Source organism: Callithrix jacchus, chromosome 1 (genome assembly GCF_049354715.1).
Source record: "Callithrix jacchus isolate 240 chromosome 1, calJac240_pri, whole genome shotgun sequence".
In the NCBI taxonomy this organism is placed as follows: Eukaryota; Metazoa; Chordata; class Mammalia; order Primates; family Cebidae; genus Callithrix; species Callithrix jacchus.
Window position 1 is genome coordinate 114,298,685 of NC_133502.1, and position 10,532 is coordinate 114,309,216.

Consider the following 10,532-nt stretch of genomic DNA (forward strand, 5'->3'; position numbering starts at 1 on the left):
CTGTTCCTTGTTGTTCTGATTTATAGCCTTAAAATGGCATATGCATGGACTTCTGTAGTAGTTAGATGCTTATTTGCAGAGGACTACACTGAGGCACAGCCTGTGATTGCTAGCAGCACTGTCAGCAACACATTAAGAGTCTGAACTCTTTTGAACCAGTTTCATTCATTCAATTCAGAATTGCTTTCCTTCATTTGCTAAATGCAAATCAGAAGGTAAAGGAAAGAAAAAGAAGTTGATAACATACTTGAAAAAAGAAATTTCAGCACAATAATATGAAGAAAACAAGTAATATTTCTGGGGCAGAAGGACAGACAGGTGTATTTTCATGGCTGCCGTGCTCTCAGCAACGCAAGTAAAGAATATTGATAGAATTGATGATTGAATCAAACTGGAGTTCTCTAAGGAGTCACTTTTGGTCAAATTCATTGACTGATTCATTCATTCAACTCACATTCATTTAGCCATTACCTGTGTCCCGCTCTATGCTAGGTGGTGGAGATACACAGATAAACATGACACAGTGCCTTCCATCAAGGTGAGCACATTTCTGTAAGAGAGAGAAACAGGGAAATAAACATTTGTAAAACATTGTGTGTAAATGCAGATAATAAGCAGGCAAACAGTTGCAAAAGCATTAGAAAGAAAATTGGAGAAACTTAGTACTTGAAACTGTATGTGTAGGTAACAAGAAAGAGAGCAAGCAAAGTTCATAAGAATGCTTAAGGGGAAATTTGTATGACTTTCTGACCAGTTTTAATGAAACATTCGGAGCTTGTTTAATATATTACCTTTTAAATATCATTCTTGTTATCACGTTGCATTTGGCTGGAACATAAAGTCCAAAGATGAAGTAGTATTACAGTAGCACAGCTGGAATGTCATATGTCCTGTCTTGTAACTCCGTGCTGCTTTCAGCATGAAGCGGAGAATAAAGGAAGGAAAGTGTATGGTCAGCATCTCCATCTCCCTGAGTCAGGAATTTTTAGAAACTCAGATTACTTGCTTAATTGGATAGAATAAGGTCATGATCATATCTTCTTTTCTTAGAGCCTAAGAGGCGATGGATGTTAGGGGAATCAGCTCAAATTAAGCTGTAAAATTTGGAGTATATGACTTTGTTGATGACTTGAAGAATAGTAGGTGATCTAAAGAAACTGGCATTTATGGAGCACCTACTTTGTACCTAGCTCTGTGTCTAGAGCTTAGTATAATTTATTTCTCATTACTATTTAGGGGCTTATGGAAGTGACACTACTGCATTGAAGTTCTGCACATAGAACTGGGATTAAAATCCCATTTCCTCAACTTACAAATCATATGATCTTGGAAGAGTTACTTAACTTCTAGGAGCCTCAATTTTTGTTGTTGTTTCTTATTTGAAAGATGTTATCTTAATAGAATCTACTTCAATGGTTGTTATGACCACTCAATGGTTTAATGTAAGTGAGGTGCTTGGAGTAATACCTTACCCAAAATAAACACCAATAAATGTCAACTACTTTTACTATACTTAGTACTACATACTATTTCATTCTTAGCTGATCATCTGAGGAAAATACCCATTTATATTTTCTTTAACACTTAGCAACTACAAATGGAAAGATAGATAGAATTCAATAAAGTATAGTGAGAGAAAGTTTATAGTAATCATTTTACTTGGTGAGTTGAAAAATCTTCTTTCTCTGGGACCAGAAAACAGATAGGAATGCATTTTACCACCAATACTACTGGACAATGCTGTGGACATTGTAACGAGGGCAGTAAGACAAGGAGAAGGAAAAAAATATATAAGGACTAGAAATTTTTAAAAAATCCAGCTGTCACTATTTGTAAATAATTTGATGGGGTACCGACTCATACCTGTCCTTGGGTTGTTAGGACCTGGGCCAGATCGCAGGAGGTGCATGGCAAGCAAACAGAGCTTCCTCTGTATTTACAGCCACTCCCCATTGCTCACATTACTGCCCCAGCTCCACCTCCTGTCGGATCAGTGGTGGCATTAGATTCTCCATAGTAGCATAGACCCTCTTATGAACTGTGCATGTGAGGTATCTAGGTTGTGTATTCCTTATGAGAATCTAATGCCTGCTGATCTGAAGTGGAACAGTTTCATCCCAAAACCATCCCCCCAACCACCCCTGTTCATAGAATAATTAATTGTCTACCATGAAACCAGCCTCTGATGCCAAAAAATTTGGGGAACTCTGGTGTACATAAAAACTTCAAAAGAATTATTGGATTTAAAAGGTGAGTTTATTATGGTTTTTGGATAAAAGATCAATGCAGAAAAGTCCACTGAATTTCCATATTCTAGAAATGAACAGAAAATAAAAATTGTAAAAGACACCTTTTACTATAGCATGAAAATGCCAAATATCTAGGATACACATAATGGCAGAAAGCTATTAAAACTGCATTAAAGCAAATTAGAAATTAGAAGACTCAATAGCAACAGATTAGAATACTTAGTTTTAAACATGTCAGTTCTTCCTCAAATTAATCTAAATCTTGAACTTTTTTGTGGTCTTCCCAGTTGTTGTTCTTTAAGAATATATTATTTATTTTTAATCTGTTGTATTTCCATATTAAATTTAAATCAGTATGTCAAAGGAAATGATTGGGATAGTAATGGGCTTTAGATTCATTTGGGTAAAAATGGAAAATATTCCAGTGCATGATCAGTTTTCATACAAAAATACAAAGCACATAAACAAATCCATAATAATGAGAGCCAGTTGGTGGACCCAATAAATACAGTAAGTTGCACCTAAGGAAATAGAAATAATTGAGCAAATGGCGAAAGTGTTTAAAACAAGGTTGTTTAGAATTTTCAAAGAGAAAAAGAAATAGCATTCTAAAATAAGAACACATTAAAAGACGCATATGTGTGTGTGTGTGTGTGTGTGTACCAAAATTGTTGAGAAAAATGGCATAGCAGATTACTGGATGCATTAAATAGTGGACTATATAAATTAAAAGAGAATCAGTATGTTGGACAAGAGAACTAATTAAATGTGGTAGAATCTGACAAGATACTTACTAATTGCATTATCTTTTTCTAAGCACATAAGAAAACAGCATTTCCTGAATCTGTTTGCAGTGAGATTGGGGCCATATGTTTGGAAAGTGAGTTTAGGCCTGCCACAAAATATCTTGGGTGATTCTCCATGCTTTTCTCCTTCTTTAGAGATCACAAAGACCACATATTGGTTGTTATCACAAGATCAAAGGAAGTTATATTTCTGAATTACAACTTGGAGGACACCTGTTCAAAAAACCACCCAACATCATCAAACTGTGACATCAGTGAGATAATAAATCTTTATTTTGCTTTATTAGCTTATTTGTTCTAAAGCATAGCATATCCTATGCTGAATATACAGGAAATCACCCAGAATGTAGTAAAACAAGATAAATACATAGAAAAACAGAGATGAAGTTACATAGGATAGACTGAGAAGCTCTGACATATTTATAACTGGTGTGTTAGATGAAACGGTAATTAAAACATGGGAGAGAAGTTATTACAAGAGAAAATAGATTGAGAGTTTTTCAGAATTGAAGAAAGATATAAATCCTTAGATAGAAAGATAGTCGTTCGGTGTACTGGTTTATTGCTTTAGCAAATTCCACAGTGATACTGAAAAATAAATTGAAGGCCAAAGCTTAGAAAAATTTTGTAATTTTTAGTAACTGTTCATTTACTTATTCTTTCATTAATTTATACAGAACGTATTTGTAAGAACTAACCATCTGTCAGATTTCTAGTTAGTAACTGAGAGCTTATAATCTACTGAGAAGTTAGAGAGGTAGCCAGAAACTAAAGAATATAATATAAAGAAGAAAAAAATAGAGGACATTCTGGGCAAAAGGAACAGGAATAGAATAGTGAAGACGTAATGTAGAAAATAGTCCATTAAAGAAGATAAAAAGATCAATTTGACTGGGATCCATGTGATGTAATTAAAAGATCATGAGGATTATAACACATATTTCTTGTTTGGAAACTCTAATGGTGATCATTTTAAAGTTTTTCAAAATCACCCATTTACTTCTATTTCTTTGTATATGGAAGATAAGAATTAACATGTATATTTAAATATATATAATATATGATGTATATGTAATAGCAATCATATATAATATATGATAATCATAACAATACATTTATATATAATCATGTATACATGAGCTAGTTAAGAACAGAATGGGCTCCATCTTATATAGAATCATATAGATTATGTTATATAATATACATATATACATTATGTACATATATAATTTATGATATATAAAAATATATAAATGTAAGTATTATAAGATACAATTTATGATTGATATAAATATAACATTTATGATATATAATTGTATATAATTTTTATAATTATTACAATAATAAAATATATAAATATGTAACATAAAATTATGTATAATATATAAAATTATATATATTACACATATGATTATATATTATACATATATATAACTGAGGCAATTTTTGCCAGGTTTATGAGATTTATTTCTAGTTAATTCTTGCTAAAACAGTGTGCAAATGGGGACAGCTATGTGGCATAGTATTGATAGTCCAAGGAGATCATAGGAAGACACCCCCGAAGTTAGCGTGATTTACTGGGAATTAAACTGGGGGAAGATAAAAAGTCAGAGAGACCGTGGGAAGATATGAACAAACGTTGTCCTCAGGCAAGAACCTAGTTGTGGTTTGATCATAAAGTATAGTTCTATTAGTATTTTAGAGAGGAAAGGGCTATCTTTTAAAAACTTTACCAAAAAGCATTCCTAGGAAGTTTACTATAATGATCTACAGGAAGATTTTCTAGGATCCTAAGATCTTTTAGCCATGACTGGCTGTGAACACCATGAGATAGGTATCCTAGCAGGAGACAGAACCAGAGTCAGGGAGATGAGAATCTCAAAGTTACAGAGTTCTTATTACTGAGAAGTAAGTCATGAAGGAAACCCTGTGGAGAATAAAAGAGTGATCTTTTGCATCCAAAATGCTCATGATTGCAAAAACGGCAAATGAAACTGAAATCTAGAACTTTGAAGAAATAGATCCAACATGGGACAAAGCTGAGACTTCTAGGTAAGGCAGATCAGGGTGAAAGAGGACACCAAGAAGAGGAAATTCTCATGCCTATTTCTTAATGCCAAAGAAAATCCTCTCAATAGTATTATGTATTATTGAAGAAGTTGACTGTGTAACTGCAAATCATTATTCAATAGTTATTCCCTCATAAATGTGGAACTTTTTGAGATGATAATGACAACTTCCCTGCGATTATTTGAATGGGCCTGGCTAATGCCCAGTTTGTGAACATGATAACCCCGGTAAAATAAGATCTAGGGGATTTTTTTGACTATAAGGAACTACATTAATGCCATCAAATTCTCCCTGGTCATGCTTGGTGAGCACATATATGAGCTTGCCAGTGAGGTGGACCACAATTTTCTGCTTTGGCTGCAGTGGCTGATCCACCTCCTGGACAAGAGGGAGCCCATGCTGGTTCCTAGCTAGCTCGATGCCTTGGATGAGCTCTTCTTGGAGTATTGACTTCTTGGTAGCTTTGCCGATCCCCTGCAAGATCCTCATCTTCTGTTGAATCCCTTAGTTTCTCTAGCTGTTCAGAAAAATATCACTAGTAACATGGCCTACCCTCACATCTTGTGAGAGTAAGTGGTAGAGCAAATTCTGTGGGTCCTAGAAGCCTTGACTTCATGACTGTCTCCCCTCTCATGCAGAGCTTATGGAACAGCGTGAAGGGGGCTTACACTTGAGGACAGAGAAGCAAGCAAACATCTGCAGGAAAAGCCAGCATGTGACTCAAAGAGAGAATTTTCCTGCCCAACTTACTTGGAAAGCACTTTCTTCGTTGACTGGAGAAAGTAAATGAATTTCAAACTGCAGGTAGCAACCTGTTACTGGGTCAAAAATTATCTTAGTGAGTCGTAGTCAATATATTCTCTTTTAAATTTATGTGTGATTTCTTGAGATTTAAAAAAATCTGTTTCCTAAAACTAAGAAGATACATTTTATTGACTATTTAGCATTTTGACTTTGTGACACTTTTAGAAAGAGGAATTTTGCCCGATCCTAAGGGTTCTCAGACCTGACTATGAACACTTTCAAGTCAGGTGTCTTATTGGGTGATAGACCAGTCTTAGGGAGAAAAGCACTCAGAGAGAATTGAGAGAATAAATATGTTATCAATTCAAGCAGCCAAAAATTGAAATATTACCTCAGAAGCATCAGTAAGTGGGAACTTGGGAAGATGTTTTTATTTCTCTTTTCACTTTGCAATGCCTGTCACCATGTTTACAGGGAATATGGGGAAGAACTGATTAACAGCAAATAGTTGGCCTCTCTACTGATCTTGAATATTCCTTTTGATTCCAGAATCTGTAATGTTTCATATGTCTTAATATCACTAAACCAATATCAAAATGGGGAAATAAACATTCACTGAAAGATTTTTACAGATCAGAAACATTTATATCATTAATCTCTGTAATAATCTAGGTTGGAACATATGACTCTGCTTATTTACAACTGTGTAGCCAGTAACTCTGGAATCCAAGTAGTGCTCAAGGGCACCTGGTTGATAGGTTGTAAGGGTGACAGCAACTGCAGGACAAGCTCCATGGTGCAGACAATGTTTTCCATATCATGCTCTCTCTGTAACCACAATTAAAGGATCTAGTTCACCTTCTTTTGATATCGTGTATTTCTATGCTTGCTTTTTCTGTATGTTTGGTTGTGATCATGGGATTATTGGTTTCAGATCATCTTCAGGACCACAAGTTGTGAATGCCAGTATCAAATGGTACATGTCTATCTAGTAACTCCCTTCTGAATTCTTTCTTGAAACTTTGATTTCACAGAAGAAGGAGCACCCTTCAAGCCATTGTACTGTTACAGGTTTGCATAAACCAGAACAAATCTTTTGGAATCTTAGTTTGAAGTCTGACTACCTTAAGAGCCAGTATCCATTATCACTTGAATTAAATTATGTTTCTTCATAAGACATAGGCTTTTGACTAAAAAGAGTAATGTGATACATAGCTCAGTGAATACCGCACTCCATTCTAACAGTGTGTTTAAATTCTTCCACTTTCCATTATTCAGGACCAAAATACCTCTTGGCAGATTATCTAAACTATTGTTTCCTGCCATCTTTCTAATATTTACTCATCTTACTACTCTTTCTGTAATTGGGGCTGCTTGGATGTCAGTAAAAAAACCAACTCAAATTAATTCAGACAAAAAAAATGGAGCTATTTTAAGGATACATCTGGCCTTCCTGGGTATGGAATTGGGAGATTCACTGACAGCTTCCCTCTTGGTCTATCTTTTTCACAAGCTGCATAATCTCTCTCCTCTCTTCTTCTATCTGTGCATCTTCTCCACCATCCTTTTTGTGAGTAGCTTCCTTTTCTATTATTAAAAAAAAAAATTATACTTATTTATTTCTCGAGACAGTCCTGCTCTGTTGCCCAGGCTGGAGTGCAGTGGTACAATCTCAGCTCACTAAAACCTCCACCTCCCGGGTTCAAGTGATTCTTGTGCTTCAGCCTCCCAAGTAGTTGGGATTATAGGCCTGTGCCACCACAACTGGCTAATTGTTTTGTATTTTTAATAGAGGCAGGGTTCTGCGATGTTGGCCAGGCTGGTGTTAAACTCCTGACTTCAGGTGATCCACCTGCCTAGGCCTCCCAAATTGCTGGGATTACAGGCATGAACCAATTGCCTGGTCAGGAGCTACCTCTTAGAAAACTTTTTTTTTTTTGTTTTCATTTTTAAAAATAACGATTGTTGAAGTCTGACAAGCACATTAGCTGGCTAAGGGGAAGCGTTTCTTCACTATCCCATAGTGTAGACAATAAATGAGAGGGTCAGTATCAAATGTCAGCACAGATTTTTCTAAAATTATGTTAATTTCTTCATGACAGGGTAAAGAGTGAAAAAAATTGATTTTCCCATCAAGAGAGCTATGTTAAATTTTCAACAGATCAAGATGTGCCACCCCTAAACCCCTGAGAACATCTCTCCCACTCATTCAGCTTTCTGGGCATTACCAATGCAGTCCCTATTCAAGCAATGTAAATGGGTAGCTGTGGTCACCAAGTACTGCTTCAACTCAAACTGGCCGGGTGAGCTCACCAAGGTCAAAACCAGGAGGACTTTAAGGAAAGTATAAGACAAACATTAAGAGTAGCATTCCAATGACAGAAATGCATTACCAGTCTTACCGAAGTTCTGAAATTGCCGAATAAATAGTTGAGGAATGATCCTCCAGGCATTGACTCGAAGAGTATTAGACTGAGTGAGATCTTGCTTTGGTACTATGTTTGCTGAGCCAGGCAACTGAAGGGGTGCCTTGGGCACTTGACAGAGATGTCAGTTTCAATGTGTCTGGCACTTAGGGTTCTTCAGTTCAGTCACAGGGCACTCTCCAGTGCATTGCATCTGTCTTTAAAGTTTGCCAATTTGACAAAGTGCTCAGCAGGAAAGAGATATAACCCTCAAATGGATGGTGGTTGGGAAACAGGATGACATATTTAGCTGACCTGATTGTCATAGCCAAGTAGATAGACGTTGCTTCCTAATAAAAACAAGTGCTCACTCTGGCCAGAGATTGCTTCACAGAGTGTGCTGTTTCATAGCCATCTAGTGGAATATCAAGAAGGGCCTTATAGGCACTCTTGAAAGGATACTAGTGTTTGGGAGATCTGCGCAGTAAGAGCAAATGTTCATCCATTAGGAAATGAAGCCACTGCTCTGTAATATGAAATGGGATCTCAAAGGTACTTATGTTGGCCAGTGCTTTCATACTGTGGAGGGAATTGTTGCAGTATTGATTTTCCCAGGTCTCCTGCTGTAGCTAACGGCCATCTTAATCTGCAAGAGCTTGAGTTAATGCTTTACATTCTGTTTCCTAGAGAGTTGAGTGTCGATTTCCTCCTTCAAGAACCTGGGGCTTTGTCTCCCACAGTGCCTGAGGTACTTTTAAAGATTTCATTTCAAAATACTCAATTGTCTTGTCATAAATGAATACATCTAACAGTGTAAACATCAGAAGTCATTATCAGTAGATATTCCCTCAGTCAACCAGTTACTTGTTTGCCCCAGAGCCTGCCTCCTTAGTCCTGCCCTTATTAAGGTGATGACTCCAGGCTCCACTGTCATTTCTTAGGAAGGACATCTAAGGTAAGACTTGTCTGAAAATATGGAGGCTGCAGTGACAGGGTAAGAGTCTGAGGATAAAAAAATACACCTTACTGTTTCTGATAAGGTTTGCCTCTGTCCTCACCCAAATCTCATCTTGAGTTATAATCCCCATTATCCATACATGTTGAGGGAGGAAGCTTGTGGGAGGTGATTGGATCATGGGGGCAGTTTTCCCCTTGCTGTTCTCATGATAGTGAGTGAGTTCTCACAAGACATGATGGCTTTATAAGTGTTTGATAGTTCCTTCTCTGTTCATTCTACTTCCTGCCACCTTGTGAAGAAGTTATCTTGCTTCCCCTTTGCCTTTTCCCATGATTGTAAGTTTCCTTAGGCATCCCCAGCCACGTAGACCTGTAAGTCCATTAAACCTCTTTCCTTTTTAAATTGGATATGTTTTATAGCAGTGTGACAATAGGCTAAAACAGTAAATTGGTACTGGTTGAGTGGGGTACTGTTGTAAAGATACTTGAAAATGTGAAAGTGACTTTGGAACTGGGTAATAGGCAAAGGTGGGATCAGTTTGGAGGGCTTAAAAGAAGACAGGAAGATGTGGGAAAGTGTGGAAACTCCTAAAGACTTGTTGAATGATTTTGACCAAAATGCTGATAGTAATATGGACAATTAAGTTGAGACTGAGGTGATCTCAGATGGAAATGAGGAACTCTCATTGGGAACTGGAGTGAAGGTCACTCTTGCTTTACTTTAGCAAAGAGATTGGCAGCATTTTGCCCCTGCCATAGAGATCTGTGGAGCTTTAAACTTGAGAGAGATTATTTAGGGTATTTGGTGAAAAAAAATGTATAAGCAGCAAAGGGTTCAAAAGTGACCTAGGTGCTCTTAAAAGCATTCAGTGTTATGCATTCACAAAGAGATGGTTTAAAATTGGAACTTGTGTTTAAAAAGGAAGCAAAGCATAAAAGTTTGGAAAATTTTTAGCCTGAAGATGTGATAGAAAACAACAACAAAAAAAATTTTTCTGGGGAGAAATTCAAGTCAGCTGCAGAAATTTAAATAAGTGATGAACTATATTTTAATCACCAAGACAATAGGGAAAATATCCCCAGGGCATATCAGAGATCTTGGCAGCAACCCCTTTTATCACAGGCCTGGAGGCCTAGGATGAACAATGATTTTGGGGGCCAGGCCCAGGGCCACTTACCCTGTGCAGCATCAGGACATGGCACACTGTATCCCAGTGTTTCACCCTCAGTTGTGGCTAAAAAGGGCCAAGGTATAGTTTGAGCCATGACTTCAGAGGGTGCAAGCCCCAAGCCTTGGCATC